Source organism: Melozone crissalis, unplaced genomic scaffold (genome assembly GCF_028551555.1).
Source record: "Melozone crissalis strain CALT ecotype California unplaced genomic scaffold, PUWL_Pcris_2 ptg000006l_1, whole genome shotgun sequence".
Classification (NCBI taxonomy): domain Eukaryota; kingdom Metazoa; phylum Chordata; class Aves; order Passeriformes; family Passerellidae; genus Melozone; species Melozone crissalis.
In genome coordinates, this window is record NW_026535784.1 from 35,819,795 (window position 1) to 35,837,500 (window position 17,706).

Genomic DNA, 17,706 nt, shown 5'->3' on the forward strand with positions numbered 1-17,706 from the left:
CAAGACTCCTCTTTTTCAGATGACATTCACACTTCTGAAAGGCAGAGTTTTCTCCGCAATATTGCAGAGGAGGATTTAGAGCAGCACTTTTATTAAGGGCTGAGATGACGTCAGTGGCAAATAGATGAACTAAGGCATTTTAAGGACTCCTCACTTTGACATGCTCCCCAGTTTGAGTTATTTGTTCCTCTCAGTGGTCAGTGTAGTGTCCCAACCCTGGGAATTCAGATCTGAACTATCAGAGAGGAAAATGCAAATTGGAAAGGCCAGGTAGGGCTCATGTAACTTCCCAGTAGTTTGTCATCAAAGAGCTACGAGTTCAGCGCTGCACAGAAAAATATATTGCTTTAAGAACCGCACCCAAATTATTCTCTCCTACAGCTTCCAACACAACAGCCAGCAGATGTGTCACCTTCCCATCCCAAGTCCTTAAGAGTGAGTAAAAAACGTTTATTTTGTGACCTAGAAATCAGACTTTATCATAGCTAGAAGTTCCACTGTGCACTGTTCCCCCATTGTTTATCAGCAATCTGCTCGGTATGCACAGCTCCTGCAGGGTCCTTCTCCTGATATAAAATATTCCTCTCAGAGTTTACTCTGACAGTGTGCAATGAACATTCAACAAAGTAACTACAGCTGCAATTTGTGCACACATTTGCCTTTTCCACAGAACCTACATGTATAAGGCCTACCAAAGGTGCTGTCTCCAAACGGCAGAACCGGAACATGGAAGCTCCTGGTGAACCCAGGCAACCTCGCTGTCTTCAGCAAACCTTTAGTGAAATGATATTGAAAGAGATGGGAAAATGGAAGACAGAGGTTCCTTTGCTTTTCTTTGCTTTTTTTTGCATCCATGTAAAAATATGGAGAAATATGAGGTGTCCCACAGGTATTAAGTTTGTTCGCTGGAGTTTCATCAACTGAAGAAGACCTAAGAAGATCTAAGAAATGAGGCTGATTTATTATTATCAATCAAAAAAGGAGAAATGGCATCATCTCTGTAAAAATCTGACACTGCTTTGAAAACAATGGTGACAAAATAATGTATATTGTATGTAATGTACAATAGAAGTGCAAGACTGACCTTGAAAATGACCTTGTTCTGTCCAGTGAAAGACTAACTAAAAGACTAAGGCGCCTCAAGTGAAGAGATTTAAGAGGCAACTGAGTCATGATCCATTTGTTCCATATATCTCACTTCAGCAGACCTTTCAATCTAGCCAATTTGGGCAACCCAAGAGACTTTTGGGTGCTTGGGTAAGGATTACATTGCATTTTTTAAGATTATGTTTTTGAAATGAAGTTAACAAACTGCCAGAATAGATTATGAGGGAATGTGCTCAATTTCTGCTGAGTTGGCCCAATATGGAAACCTCCAAAGATGGTTTCCAGGCATTCAGGTCAAGAGTAAGTAATCAAAAGTTCCTTTTCACTTGAGATCTGTGATCTTGTGATCCACCATCCTTCTGGACTGAGAGATATACCTTTCTAGAACAAGTATAGAAGACAGTTTCTTTCTGGTTTTGGACTCCAACACCAAATCTAACCTCTCTTTAAAAATATATCTCATGAGGAATACCGGGAAATGTGGATGAAACATTGTTTATCTCAACAAGCACTTCAATTTCCTTGTTTGGGGGTGGGTGGGTGGATTTTAGTTGGGTGTTTTTATTGGTTTGCTTTGTTTCTTTTTTTTTCATTTCTGTTTCCAGGAATGGTAAGCCCATTCCTGTTTGGTTGGTTGAGTAAATGCCCTGACATTAGAACTTTGTCTACTTTCTCTCACTCTTGACATAGTCCACTATGGCAGAAACTTAAAATAAATATTAATTTGTTAAATGTCAGTAATTTGACATTCAGTGGTCTATTTCTATACTTTTCTGACTTGATTATGAATCACAAAATTAAACACATGTACTGGGTATAATTTTTGCCAAAGTATTTGAGATCATTTTATGCCTCTCACTAAACATGCCCTCTGGACAAAGATGATTATTAAATCTAAAATAATTGGCTTATTCCTCTAGAAAAAACTAGTGCAACTTCTTGTAGAGTACTACAGGATTTCAAGTCTTCATTTTTTACTTCATGGACTAGAAGCACTACTTAACAATTTTTCTTACTTTTAGAGACCAACCCATGTCCTAAACTCTATTGGTTTGTTTAAAATTTAATCCAGTCTGCACCATAAAGCAAAAGGAAACTCCAGAGTTATTACGTAAAAAACATCATTGTTAAAATCTATTCAGTGCACATCCAGAGTAGCCTGAAGCATTGTTTCTTCAAAAAAGCACTGATTCTGCTCATTCTGCAGTGAATAGCAGAACAGATTGGCAGCAAGGGCCTCTGGGTCCACCCTGCAGAGCTTTCAAAATCATGTCTTTCTTGGCAATAGTATAATGAGACATCCAAGCTTCTCTTTGCCAGCTTAATATTTTTGGCAGGAACAACCACATTTAGCACAAAATACCAGTAATCAAGGTTGAGCAGCTTGGGCTTTTACACTTTTCCTCTCTTCCTATTAAAAAAATAAATCAGCAGCTAATGATCAGAGACCTTAAAAATTTCTGCAGTGCCAGCTCACATGTCTTGGCACAGGTCACTTAAGATAATTTCCCTTAGACCTTCCTATTCTGCAAGTTTAATACTTCACCACGTCAAGTGCATTGACTTTGGAGAGAATTAGAAAACCAGACTGTAACTCCCTACCAAGTTTATCCTCATGGACATCAGTACTAAGGCAGAGGTTACTCACACCTCATTTGTAACTTATCCACTCAACCCAAGTTAATTCGAAAGAACTTATCAAGAAAATCTCTCAGCTAGATCTGTGAAAGGTAGATAAAGAAAAAATGCTTCAGCACCTTTCAGCACTTAGCACTCACTATCACCCATTCCTAGGAGCTGTCCAGGTTTGTGAAACATCTTTCACAGGCAGCTTCAACATCTGGCATGGACACAGCACAAAGCATGTAAACCTGAATTAACCTAAGCTTCCAAATGGCCAGCTTGAATCTGTCTGTAATCATTTACATCTTCTCAGTGTGAGTCCAAGTACCTTTCTCAGAGTACCATCACCAAATCCAGCCACTTAAGAAACATTGGCAGCAGCAGTGTGGTTTTGCCCCCTTGTGCAGATAGTGGGAGAGCTGAATCACGGTCCTGTCTCCCATGGGGAACCCTTTCTTAGATTATGCCTGCTGCATGACTATGGCACTTTGGTGCACACCTATCCCCTCCTGGCCACTTGTGTTAGAAATCAAGGCCTGATCCACATTTAAACTCTTCAAAGCCACCACCTTCCAGAGCTGCCTAAATATGTACACAAAGGAAAGTCTGGTCAATGCTGCATCTCTACTGTCTGTCAGGAAGGAACTGTGTGTCCAAGATCTTCTGAACAAAGCCTAGTTTTGTTTCAGAGGGAGCTCTTTGGCTTGTAGACAAAAATCAGAAATGTGTGTAGGGGTTGGGCAATGAGACAATCAGAGCTCCAGAGCTAACTAGAGAATAATCCAAATCAACAGGATATGTGCCCCTAATGCAGCTGCTCCAGTTCCCATGGACTCAACTCTCTGGAGGGAAAAGCTGAAGCCTGACTCTACAAGGTAACAAAAGGAGAGGAGCAGACTTGGAATCCAGTTCTTCTTCTGCTGACTACATGAGACTCTTCTGTCCTCTTAGAGCCACTGGAATGGGAGTGAGTCTATCTTTGTTTCAGTTTTAGTCACCAGCTCTCCTGCACTTACCCAGCAGCTGTTCAGCTGTTTCTTGCAAAACAGACCTGGTTTTCCAGGAGACATTTAATTTCTGAAACCAAACAGTAAACACTAGTGATGAAAGTTTCACCTGCAGGGTGGAAAAGGGATTTTTCACAAAAAAAACTAGTTTGGACAAGAGATTTTGTTTGGTTGTTGTTGCTATTACTTTTTGTTTGTTTGTTTTAATTTGTTTTGATTAAATCACTTCCAATCATTGACCTAAGGGATAAAAGGGCACCATATGCGTTTTTATCTTTTTGCAAAAAGGCTTATACAGACACCTAAATGCAGGAGATCACACAGGACTATGAATCTGGATGAGAACAAAGTGCATCTCTGCAGCCAGACCATGTAGGAATGTTCAGTGCAAAGGGACCTCCTGGACTGCTGACTCCCAGTCATTGCCTTTCACACATGAAAATGCATTTTCTGGCTTTGCTAAGAGAGTGATGTAAAGGCATTTTTCTGAATGCTTGAACACTTGTTTTAGGTGATCATCTCTAAATGTGGAGCTAACGGTCTTCTGAGGGGTTGTTTCCTGTAAAAATTGCTGTTCCACAACCACTCTGACCAAGGCAATGTCTGTGCAAGGTGCATCCTTCTGACCTGACTGCCAAAAGGATCTGCTGCTCTGAAGGTATAAAGGTTCAAAATTCACCCTAAATTTATGCCTTGCCAATTTTCTCAACTTGCTCTGCTGCCAGCCTTTTTTTTTATAAGTAGCTTTTCTCCTTGAGAAGGAGCTCTTCTTCCACTTGCATTTAGTAAGAGCAGTCACATGCAACATCAACTTTCACTTTGTTGCATGAAAGAAGCATGGAGGTTTTTTTAAAGTTTTCTCCCACATGATAGATCATGAGCCTTTCAGTTCAGAAAAAGGAATTAATGAGCAAGTTCTAACTACGTTTCATAGTATAAGAATGAAGAGACAGCAAAGGAACTTAAGAGATAACAGGCTTAAGGCAAAAAAAAAAAAAGGTGATTCTTAACACAGTATTGAGTTCAGCCACGACAATTCCTGCCACAGGATATTATGGCTGCCAAAGTTGAGATGAGTTCAAAGTGATTAGAGAAATTGCTGGAAAGGATATGAAATGCAAATATATCATCCTTGTCTGAGGGAGTTCCTGATCCACAAACTGCTGGAGGCCACAGCACCACTCCAGCAAAACCCACTGTAGATGCAAACTTCAGGCTTTGCAGGACATTCGCTATTGGACAGTGTTGGAAGAAAAACAATGGCTTTTGTTTTTCTGCTGCTGTCCTAAACTTTTTTCCAGCTGCCTTTCCTTTTATGCTGTTCAGACTTATTCCCAATCCACCAGCACATCCTGTTCTTTCACTGTCTCATTTTTACCTTAACCTCAAATCATCAAGTTAATTTCACCAGGCATTTTCCACTCCTTGTGTCAGGGTCATTATTTGTCTATAAAAATAGAACTCACCCTAATAGTGATCACTGAACAATGCAGTTTTGGGCTTACTCTTGCAGTGTAAAATTTCCTTAGGTAATGCCTTGTCCTTTATCCAAATTCCTGCTTACCAAACAACTCCTTTGCTTTACAGAGGAAACCATCTGTAATTTATTCACCCAACTTCTTGTCAAAGCAGAACTAAACTATGCATTGACTTCATGAGTCAAACTAAAAACAAAAATTAAACCGACATTAATGAACAATCCCACATCTTTGTGTTTGGTATTTAGGTACTTATACCTGAAAAAAAATGATCTTTAGTATCTTTTAGAAAATCTACTGTAGGTTTATTTTTCTTAAACTGCTCATATGTTCTCTTTCTGACCTCTCTTGAAACTTCCTCAGATAAGCAGTCTCATTACTTCATGGGCTTCTGGCTATCTCTTCACTAATTTCAGATGCCTTTCCTAGTGTGAGTATTCCAGCAGTGGGGGCTGAAGCAAAGACTTTTAATAAAAATCTCTGCCAGATATAAATTATTTACCCAAAGACATCTTGTGATCTTCTCCAAATCCAGGCCTTCACTCCTGCAACTCTAATTAGTTCCCACAGGTGACATCCACATTGTAACAAAATGCCCCCACATATTCCTGTGTACTCAAGCTAAAGAGCACGCAATATTCCCTGCTTATGGCAGCGAGGTTTCCTAGACACCAAAATGTTGTGACAACTCACAAAATGCCAGATGCTGGGAATCATCACTGGGACATCCCTGAACTGTCCCTGGGAACTGCCTGGGAGCATCCTTGGTTAGCATCAGCCAACAGCACACCAGGGATGGCTGTAGCAGCTTAATGGGATAGATGATGAGTCTGGTGCTTGGGAACACGCCAGGCACTGCTGGCTATGGATGAGTGTGGAGCCAGCCTTGCTGTGCCACAGTTTGAAAGAGAGACCTCTAACTATAAGGCTACTTGTGTTTATTCTTACTCTAAAATTATAATCAAAACATCATCATCCAGTACAAGGTCACCTTCAGAGCTTTCATCACAGAAATCTTTGCACAGCAATCATCATCTAAGAGTGACCCAGTGATCCTGGAAATGCCCCAGGGGTTTAAGGTGTTTTAATGTTAATCTGGCCTTTCTTTTTTTTTTTTTTTTTTTTTTTTCTAGGATAACACTTTGTATTCTAGACATATTTTATCCTTTGTGCATTTGAAGCCTTGTTCTTCAGTCTCCTCCTGTCTCGTTTCACAATGGCTGTGAAAAATAAACTCGGCAGATGTCCCAGAAGGCTGCTATGCTGCCAGTCATTAGTGGTATAGATAGTCCTGTAAGTAGGATATCTTAAACATCTTTATGCCAGTTTAACTTTTTCCTTTGTAAAAATCTTTTGAAGAGACTTGGAAATCACCAGGGAAATCTTAATTGACAAAGGCATGTGGAGTAAAAATCTGATAAATGGTCCATAAGAGATTTTCCCCATTTAATACTAGGGACATCAAACAATCAATCAAAAAATAAGACCATGCATTGCAAAAACTTTGCAGAATGCTTTCACCAACTTGATCTGCTTTTATAGGCCATGTCTGGGGTCTGAAGTGAGAAGGTGTTTTTTTCTTATTTTTTTTTCCAGCAAGGAAATCAATCATCAAATGGATGATTTTCTTTTCTATTTTTATTTTTTTTCTGGAAAAGAGTGAAATGGAGAAATTGATAGATAGGAGGGTACACAAAAAGCTACAATTTCCAATGTCTCACTGTTATCACTCCTACATATGAGTGTTTACACTTTGGGAAAAGTAATGGCCCAGCCCTAGTCTTCGTACTTTTTTTATAATCTATTATTTCAGACATGGATTACTCTGCCTTTAAATCTGTGTCTGGAAGCAGGAAATTTCTTGAATTCTGTGCCAGGACATTTTCCATTTCAAAAAGGACTTATGTTCATTGAGGTCCTTTATATAAAAAGTGACAGTCATCCAGCCCTGCACTATTACATATGGCTTACTTGTGCAAAAGTACATTACATTTCCACCCAAACTGGGAATGCAGGCATTTTAAGTAAAGAACAATAGGCCTTTTCTGCAGCTCTACATACTGAAACCCATAGATAGAAATTATTCTTCCTAACACAATGATTATTATTTTATTAGAGATTGGGTTAGAAGTAGTTTTGAGGTGAATGTGATGCAGATTATGAAGCAGTAGATACACAAGTTTTTGAGTTTGTACAACACCTTTTAGCTTATGTCAGCTTAACTTATTTTTCCCTGAAGTCACATTTAGGTTAGCTAGACAGCTAAATGGCTGCCATCCAAGAAGAATGGCAGTACATTATCCATAACTTCTATCAACAACTCCTCTAAAGAATACCATGATTAAAGCAGGTTTCAAGTCTGAATCAACTTGAAAGAACAACAGAAAGATTAACTCCATGTTTAGTGAATGCTACATTATTTATTCAATAAAGTCTCCAAATAAGCATGGAAATTACAGGCCTGACTACAATTGAATGTATCTGAAATAAGACACGTCACATGGCTGATTGAACATGAGCACACAGACAAATGGAACTGGAAAGGTTTGTTAACACATAAAGTTTAAATTTTGTGGTTCCTACTATCATTTATAACAATCACTAACACGTAAAACAACACAAAGGGCAATCCATATTGCAGACAACATAGAAGCTTCTAAGCTGTCATGGCAAGAAACTAATTTAAGAGTTAATTTTCATGCATCTAGGTATCATAGCTTGATTTCAGAACTCAAACGCTATCAGGATGTACTACCTCCTCAAGTTCAGAGTAGAAACATAAAAAATTTCTTATTTGGAAAGGACAGAATGATTCAGCAAGTTCCAGGCACTTGCAAAATAAGCATTTTATGTTTGCAGCTGCATGTGTCTCTGAAGGATGAGCTTCCAAAAAGAAATGAAGGAAATATTCCAAGCAGTAGCAATGCTATGCTAAATAAAATCAGTAGCATGAGATGCTCAGAGGAAAAGGCTTTCTTTTCCTCAGTTATAACAATTAGAGTTAAAACTCATTCAGTTGGAATAAGGATCTCCAGATGGAAGTCACAATATGTGTATGTTTTTCTATACCTCACTCCATTTTTCACTAAGACAAATTAGAATAAAATATTAAAGCCTTAGTCTTAAACACAAAGCAGAATATATGTTCACATCAACACAACTGGCCTGCCATGTCTCACACTTTATTTCTCCTATACATTTCTTAATTTATCGTCTCTTATCTTCAGCATCCTAATTTGCATGCTTAATTCTTCACTTTAGAGTACCATAAACATGAAATTATTTGTAAAACACTGTATATGCCTCAAGGTTTTATATAAATTAAATGTTGTACCTAAATGACATCATTAAATCAGTAGTTAAGGACAACTGAGGAAATGCTTGAAGGTTATAAAACAGGTTTCCAACAAAAAGACATATAGACAAAATCTTGAAGATTCAAATATTATCAGTCATAAAGATCTCAGAGGACTTAAGATGAAAAACAGCCAAGCACATATAAATAAACATGACAGTATCTGCAGAGGGATATCTGGGGTATCCTATTCATCACCATTTTGTTCCTAAGAGGGAGAAAAACAGCATGGAGGATGTTTCAGACAGAAAGACAATAATGGATGAAAAGTCACATTAAAATAAAGCAGTAGCAGCATACTATTTCCAGTGACCAGGCAGGGAAAGGACTCTACATGATTTGGTGACACTTCTTTGTGATGAGAAGTGTCATAGTCTATCTCATAGGCTGTTATCAAAACCAAATTTTTGCAGGCACTTCAATGACAGCACTTGTGTACATGATTAATTCTTCAGAGTCTGACATAAAACATGAGTTAAGCTCTTTAAGGTGAGGCCTTTGATGAGGACATCTACTGTAGATGATCTGTTCATACTAGAAATTGCAAAGGGCATGTAATGGTGATGGAATTCTGCAGGAGGAGGACACGGTGCTTTAACTCATGTGCATTTTGTACTGATCCAAAAAAAAACCCCTGACAGTGCTAGGTTTGATGATGTAACTGAAAGGAAAAAATTCATGACAGTCACTTTAAAGAAAAATTATCCTTTGTGCATTTCATTGCGTTCTCAATAATATTTTTAAATAGAATTCAGTCACTTAGAGATGATTCTGAAAAATACCTGTGTACACTCTTGACCTTTAGAATAGGATTTTCTCCTCACGGGAATACAGTTGCAGGACACAGAAACCACTTATTTTTCTCCCTCATTAAGGGATGCTTAGAAGCAAGTCAGTTTTTTAAAAAATAACTCCTTTTTCTCAGACATCTTTCTGCAGAGTCTTCAGCAGTGCTCTGCCATTCTGCACTATTCTTTTAAGAAGAGTATTTTTGTATTTACTTTTTTTTAATCTACTGATCTCTGTATCTGTAGCTGCACCAAAACCAGAACTGAACAAAACAAGTGAACAATCACATCCACAATGAAATGAAGTCAGACAGAAGACATCTATTACTACATTGGGCAGTGCTACCATCTACCTACATGAACATGGGAATATTTTTCAAGGTACCCAGGTTGCCAGGGAATGTCATCAGAGCATGTAATAGCTGAAGGAAGTTATAGAGAAAACTAGTTTTCTTCTTTTTTTTTTTTTTTTTTTTTTTTTTTCACAAATCTGTAGTGAAGGAAAACAAGCAAATAGATTTTTTTTTCCCAGAAAAACTAGAATAAATGAAATCTCACCTAAATCCTCTAGCAACAATTCTTGTATTTTTCTACCTGAAGTCTTATATGTAATTTCAGTATAAATTAGCCAGTGTCTCAAAAAAATACTGGCTTGACTGGTAAATCACATTTTGCTTTAGTGTAAGGGAAGGCAACACTTCCCAACACTTTTTAAACCAGTTTTAGTTAAAAGCTTTAAAAAACCCCCAAACCCTGATAGTATTGCCAACAGGAAAAGTAAAGAAAAATAATTAGCTGTTGAAATATTGCCACTAAAACATAAAGGCAATTGAAAATTGATACAGACAGCTCATTTGGAAAGAAAATAGTTAACACTCAGATCTGATACCCCAAAAACTGAATTTATGCCAGTAGCCAGAATGGGATCTAGATTTAGCTAAGCAGTAGGTCTGCCTGTAAAAATTTCACAAAGTAGCCTAAAATAGAGAATACCTGGAAGCTGGGTAGGTCTAAGCTTTAAATGCCAAAGGCTATATCCAGTGTCTACACTCCTTACAAGACATTCCTGGTTCAACTACACCACAAAAATCTACTGAACTTATAATCTTCTAACTTAAATTAGAATTTAACTTCTAATTCAGCATTGTAGTTTTAAATCACGGCTTCAAAATCCCACCTCATAGTCACATGGAGGCTTGGTTTGCATTCTCTTACCATCTCTTTTATTGCCTATTCCTTCTAGGAAGACACTTTTGTTTTGTTTTTTTTTCCTGCAGATATATTATAAAGAGAAAAAGAAATGTAGTATAGGTCAGGTAATATTGTCACATTGAGCAATTTGGTTTCACCCTGCAATAATTTGTATTGCTCCTAACTTAGGTTTGTGTAAGTGATGAAAGGATATCCTTTAAAAAAGTAAAAATACCCCTTTAATTTTACTATTTGTATGAGTGCATATATATATATATATATACACACACACACATTATGACACCACAGAAAAGCTACTTGGTAGACCCATATTTACACAGTATATTACAACATGCATAAGAAAGGTTGTCCACATAATATAATCTTAACTAGCATCTTACAAAAAAAAGAAAAAAAAAATCCACAATCTCATGATCCTGTCTATTGGGAAGCTCACATTTTATGACAATTTATGATGTCACAATTCATAAAGCAATGAATTTTCTCCCTGTGAGAAAAATCTCCATGAAATTGTTTAGCCAGCCAAGATGGCTGTGCTTATTTCCCTTGAGGGTAAATGCCAAGTTTCCTCTATGCTAAAAAGCACATAATTATTTCATATTAAAGCATTTTTTTTTTCTAAAGTTACATTCTGAATTTGCTAAATATGGATGGCTGTAGTTCAGGGAAGGAACAAAGCTTTTCAGAGAGGGGAAGGAGGGGGACAGTTCTCTCCTCCCCACTCTGGCATCATGTTGAGAGCACAGAAGTAGTTTTTGCACCATGACCATGCTGACAATTCTGGTTTGCCAGCATGACTGCCAAGGGTGGTGATGCCTGGGGACATCACTGTGTGACTGCACACTGACAGGTGGGAGGCTCAGGCTTGGTCCTGACACCCCAGATTCCCTGGACTCCAGCAAGGGCAGGGTCTGACTGAAGCACATTAATGGCTTTGGCCTCCTCAGAGCTGTCTTTGTCCCTGCTGCTTGAGAAAGATGCTTGAAGAGGTGTGAGTCACGGGATGTACTTATCAGCTGAATCACTTTGAAGGACTTGGGCAGCATCTTACATCAGCAAGCAGGGTAGGAAATGCTACTTTTTTTCCTCAATGTGCTAAAATCTCTCCAATGACAAAAGATCAAAAAGTAAATTACAAGCACAAAAGGACAATGATCTCGTATAGAAAGCAGCTTATAAGGTGGATTAAGCAGAAGTGATGAACATGTGCCAGTATAATTTTGGATCCATAATGATTAAAAAAACTTATATATTTTTAAGTCTCCTAGAATAAACAAGTACCTTAGGCAAGTATACCCATCAGGATAAAGAAAACATGTCAAGCAGAATCCTGCTTTCATTGAGAATTATGGCTTTATAAAAACAGTTTATCACATTTTTCTAATATATTCAGAAGGTGCAGATTTAAAAATTGTGGTAATGCCGCAGATAAAACCAATCGACAGAAATTGCCTATAAATTGTCTGTCAAGCCTACATCATGAGAGTTATTTCCTACAGCTTTTACTGCTCATTTGTCTATGTAAGTAAAAAGAAAAAAAACCCAACAAAACAATATAAAAGGTGGACAGAATGCTGCCCCAGCACCATAGCAGTATATTTTATTGCACAATGTTCAAAGTAGGTAGTGTAGTCCAGCCCTGTCAATGCCCAGCATTTTGGTTTTGAGGCATTAGGTCTTATAGAGGTTTTGGTTTAGAAAATCAAGTAACAGCTGCAAAGAGCACTGTTTTGCTTGTGCATGTAATGTTAGATTTAACTAAACCTGAGCCTCTTGGATCAACCATTTGGATTTTTAAATGGCAAAGACTGCAGTTTGAGAAACTCAGCATCAACATGCATGTACACAAACCCATCAAGCTCGCTGCTGAAGTGAGAGGCAATGACGCAGGCAATAGCCTTTCTGTGTAGGCCAAAGGCAGTGAGGAAGAGCCTGTTTATCTCACAGGAGTTCAGTGGAACTCAATCCCATCAGTGAGATGGATTGCAGGAGTTATCCCAGATTTTGAAGTCATAGGATTTGCTGTCGATTGAGTCCCATGGGGACTCATGTTGTTCTATGGAAATGCAAAATTCCGTATTTATTCAAACAAGAGGTGGTAAGGCACTTGCTTATGAACCTTCCTGTTGCTACTGGCCCTAATAGGAATTATTGCTGTGGTTATCATTGCTCTTGACTATGGCCTTATCAAAACCAGCACTAGTTTTACTACTGCATTGTGTAGGGATATGTATACATACACATACACTGGAACACCCACCATCCTAATTTCCATATATTAGCATCTCTGCCTATCTATTCACACAAAGTAGCTGAAGCTGAATTAAGAATTCCACCTACAGGTAACTTAGATAAGTTGCCAAGACACTTAGTTCCAAATTTACAAAAATATTCATCTAACAATCTTGTGAAATCATTAAAAACAACAGTAAGGAACACAAAGGGAAACAGTTAGGTAAAAATCACGTTATTTGTATCATTGTGTCTTTAGTCATTGTGACAATATAAAAAAATTTTCTCACTGAAAACCAGGAAAAAAAAAATTCACCGAATATTCTGCTCTTTATGAGTATGTGGTAACAAAATGTGTTTGCCTTTCATAGTGAAACTCACAAGGAAAGCAACTACTGAGAAATACTATGGTATTTGTAAAGCATACTATTAGTTGAAAGAACTATAGCTCAACCTCTCTAATTACATTTTTCTCTAAACTCACAGAATATGGTGCTGAAGGGTAGGCAGTAACAACATAACTTGAAAATTGGGTTAAAAGATGTTATGCAATAGCCCGCACTCCAGTACATTTTTAACAAGATGGTCTTGATGCTTCAGTAAAGCATCAACATGCCAGAAGTACTCTGGGCTGTCTCCTTCTAAGAATCTTGAAACCTGGCCTGGGGGAAGGTGTCCCTGCCCTTAACAGGGGTGTTGGAATTTTAAGGTAATCTTTCAGGTCCTTCCAACCCACAGTGTTCTATGATTCTGTGATTAACAACAGTAAAGGCTCTGAAGGAGATTTTACTCTCCAATTTCAAGATGTTTACCATAAACTGAAACATGACATTATCATTTCAGAACTGCACAAACAATGAGTTCTTAGAAAAAAAAATCTACTTGTTATTTTCTATCCTTACAAAACAGGTATAAATCCTCTCCAGCGTCTCTTCTGAAGAGACCTTCACCTTAAAGGATTGTGGGGGGATAGAAGAATGCATAAAACTACCTCTCCAAGTCCTATTTCAGCTTTTTCCACCTGCTTGCCTTCTGTGCATTGAAAGAGGCAAAGGAATCAGAATGGTCCTGCACTGCTCATGGGATCCACTGGAACCCCTTTATTTGTGCTTCCCACACCTCCAGATAGGGACTAGATGAAGAAAATTCCAATGGGTTGGTCTAGGCACTAGTTTAGCAGCCCTTTCCTACTCTATAATAGGAAACATTTTCAAAATCAGGTTTGGGATATTTAAAGCAAATAAACAAAACACAATTTAAACACATATTTTAAATCTCATTCTGCAGTTGGAAGACTGGTAGGATTAAATGCTATTTTTAACACAGATGAGTCAGCCTTAAAAAGTTAGCATTTGTTAAAAATGATGACAAATTACTTGTAAACAGTATCTCTATGCCCAGCATGAAATAGTGGTCCTTTCTTGTTGGGAGGGAGTTGCAAGTGTAAAGGGAGGAAGAACTTTGGGCAAATGCTACAAAGTCATTCACTGGACAACTTCATGAAATTAAGTGCTTTTCTTCTATGTATAAAGAATTTCCTTATCAGTGAGGTAAGTAAAGAAATGAACTGTTTACAGAGGTAGCTAAATTTTCATTAGTAGTAAGAGATGTATAAAGGAGACTGACAAAAGAACAAGTTCAGTGGATGCCACTTGGATAAAGGATTTAGCTTAGATAACCTTTCCTATCTTTAGCATCACTGCTGCTGTAATACAGAGATTTATGGCATGACCTATAATAAACATTTTAATGACTACCAAATCAATTATATACAGTAATTAGATTTCCTATCAGCCTACCAAGCTAAAAAAGTATGCATTAGACTGACTGCATGTAGTGGGGCAAGAGGAAAAAGAGGAAAGAGAGAGAGAGAGAGAGAGAGAGAGAAAGAAAGAAAGAAAGAAAAGAAAGAAAAGAAAGAAAGAAAGAAAGAAAGAAAGAAAGAAAAAAAAAGAAAGAAAAGAAAAGAAAAGAAAAGAAAAGAAAAGAAAAGAAAAGAAAAGAAAAGAAAAGAAAAGAAAAGAAAAGAAAAGAAAAGAAAAGAAAAGAAAAGAAAAGAAAAGAAAAGAAAAAGCATAATGCAATATGCCTTAGCAAGATTGGGGACTGGCCACATGACACATGAAAGCTGCAGGGCAGTTAGAGCTATAAGTCTCAGATTTTTTATATTTTAACTAACTTTGTTCCATTTTCTGTCACTTGTTTACAAAAAGAAATATTTTATTGAATTATCTGTTGTGTCTCACACAGGTGTATAGTATTCTCTACCACCTCCAGAAATTGATGCAAGGCAAAATGTTCCAAATTAAGTCCACATGTAAGTCACTTGCTTAATTTCATTCTAAGTGCTTAATATACATTTCTGAGATAATTGAGACCTGATGGATCGCTCACAGCAAATTTTTGTGATCCCTGGACAGCTTAAATGAAAATATATAATAAATAGTAAGCTTTGAAAACAGATCTGAGTAGCCCCCAGGAATATCATGCACAACAGATGCTGCTGATTCTATTTTGCTGGTGACTCCTGTGTTCTTGTAACTCTGCACCAAAGGTTAGCTGAAACTATCTATTTGAATTTTAAAATACAATTATTTGTGCAAGGTTTCATGTAAAGATATTGTCTACATCAATCAGCCAAAGAGGAGGCTGACACTGCAGAAACACTCTGTTAACAGGTGAAATACATGGTTACATGAAAATGTTGAACCTTTCACATGGTGAATCTCTTCACTCTCTTTGCCATTTCAGTAAACTCTGTGCTGTACTACACCTCTTCCAGTGACACCTGAAGTACTTGCCATTTTTCAGGTTCTTTCTCTGCTTTGGACACATCAACAATCAGTTCAATTAAAAATGTACTGGTTTAAACTCAAAATTTTTTAGGTAGTGTTACTGAATTGATACTTAACCCCTTGTCTTTATAAACCTATCACACTGTCATTGTAACTATGATCAGGAAGGTTACAGTCCAGAGGTACAATCCTATTGTTGGGAAAAAAGTTTCATTATTTCATTTAACAATAAGGAAAACTACAGTAAATCTATCCTTGAGTGACAAGATGATCTGGGAGAAGATTTATACTCTTCATTGACACTTCATTCAAGAAAAGAAGAAACTTCCTAAACTCTTCAAGGAAATTCCATGTCTGTGGGGACAAACAGGTTTGCCCTATGTAAAATCTTAGAAAAATACATTGATAATAAATAAGAAACCAGATTTCAATAATACTAAGCAGACATTAAAGGTCTTTTACCTTTTTTAAGAAGATTTTTTATGTATGATTGAAGTTTATACAACACTCCAGAAAAGCCATGTGTTAGATTGAAAAATAAAATCAGAAGCATTTTCTGTCATATAAGTATACATGAAAAAACGAGAACGTTAATGTCTTAGAAAGTGTATGTCCAGCTCTGTACCGTTACTCATTTAACAAAGCAGAAAATAAGATACTGTACTGTAAACAAAAAGCTACAGTAAAAGGACATTTTGAAATTTACACAAGTTTGAGTTCATAAACATTTTGGTTGCTCCATAACAGTTTTCATAAAAAAAGGAATAAAAAACCCTTGGACAGCTTTCATCACTCTTGACTACTTTTCACTTAAATGCACACAGACATACTTTATATAGCAATATACTGATGTACTCTTAACATGGATATTAAACTACTATTACTGTTTTTTTAACTGAGATGTGTATTATCCAATCAATATTATCTGAATTGAAATACTCATACATTATGTATTCCCATCATGTTGTTAAGTATAAAAACATGAAAATATAACTTTACATTATTTCAGTTATATACATCAGTTCAGGCTTGACAAAGATTTTTTTAATGCTATGAATTTTAGAGGAATGAGCCCAGAGGTACAATAAATAGCTTTCCACTGTATACAGAAATGCATTTCTACTTTTTTGAAAAAAAAAAAATTACCATATGAATATTATTTTAGTTTGGTCATTCTAGCATTGAACATTAAAAATCCGAATGCATTCCCCAACATTCCTGATGAGGAGTAATGCACAGGACACCTATGAATTACAGATGTGCCAAGAAATGATTTAGTTCAGTTGGGGGGAAGTATTGGTAAGACAGACATTGAAAACACTGTATACACCTCTTTTGCTGGCCACACTGAGAGTATACACTGTGTTCACATGCTTGCAGAAACAGGCTCAGAGTTTGTACCACGAGAAGGGACTTCAAGTTTCTGATCAATGCTCTGCCTTCTCCAATGCTCAGTGAACATTATACTTGAGTCTAAGAAATGGATTCCAACTAAAACTGCAAGTCATATTTAAATTTTTATTTAATTCCAAAATTAAAGAGATTTACCGATACTGCATGAGGCAATGTATCGACAATGCAGAAAAATGTAAGCTTTTCAACCAAATGTACAGAATTTTTTCTACAGGGAAAGCTAGAGAAACATGATGTAACTTTGATTTGCATTAGCATTTAAATTAATATTATTGCACCCCTCCTAGTATTCCTTTTTGCTTTTTAAGTAGTTATTGTTTTTTAAATACACACAATTAAAAACTATGGTAACTTCAGCTAGCAAAGAATACTCATAATGATTAAGATTCAGGAAAGTTTTCATCAGTACAGACTGCATCTAATTCGAGTTATCAATCTTAATTCAAAAAGACATTGCCAAGGTTTTGGGTTTTTCTTTTCACAAAAACTTCACTAGCTACTGCTTAGAATTACCTTTTAACAGTTTGAAAACTGCTTCCTTAGAGAAACAATTTGAAAACTCTCTTTTTTTTTCATTCTTTAAAAAAAATACTTAACACTTTTTACTGCTTGCCATTTATCAGCTTTTATCAATACTCTTCTCTCTCTGTACACATACTTATGAACTCAACTGTACAAAAGTAGAGATAGGTTTGA

General features: G+C 36.8%; 1 protein-coding gene across 3 annotated transcripts in view; it reads right to left on the reverse strand.

Moving 5' to 3' along the window:
- Positions 1–16,050: 16,050 nt before the first annotated feature.
- GRIA2 (glutamate ionotropic receptor AMPA type subunit 2) overlaps positions 16,051–17,706 on the reverse strand; it is an 88,955-nt gene continuing 87,299 nt past the window's right edge. For all 3 annotated transcript variants that reach the window (XM_054290436.1, XM_054290444.1, XM_054290470.1), the window contains one exon: positions 16,051–17,706. This exon is cut by the window's right edge and continues 1,204 nt beyond it. The gene's annotated coding sequence lies outside the window, so the exon portion shown is untranslated.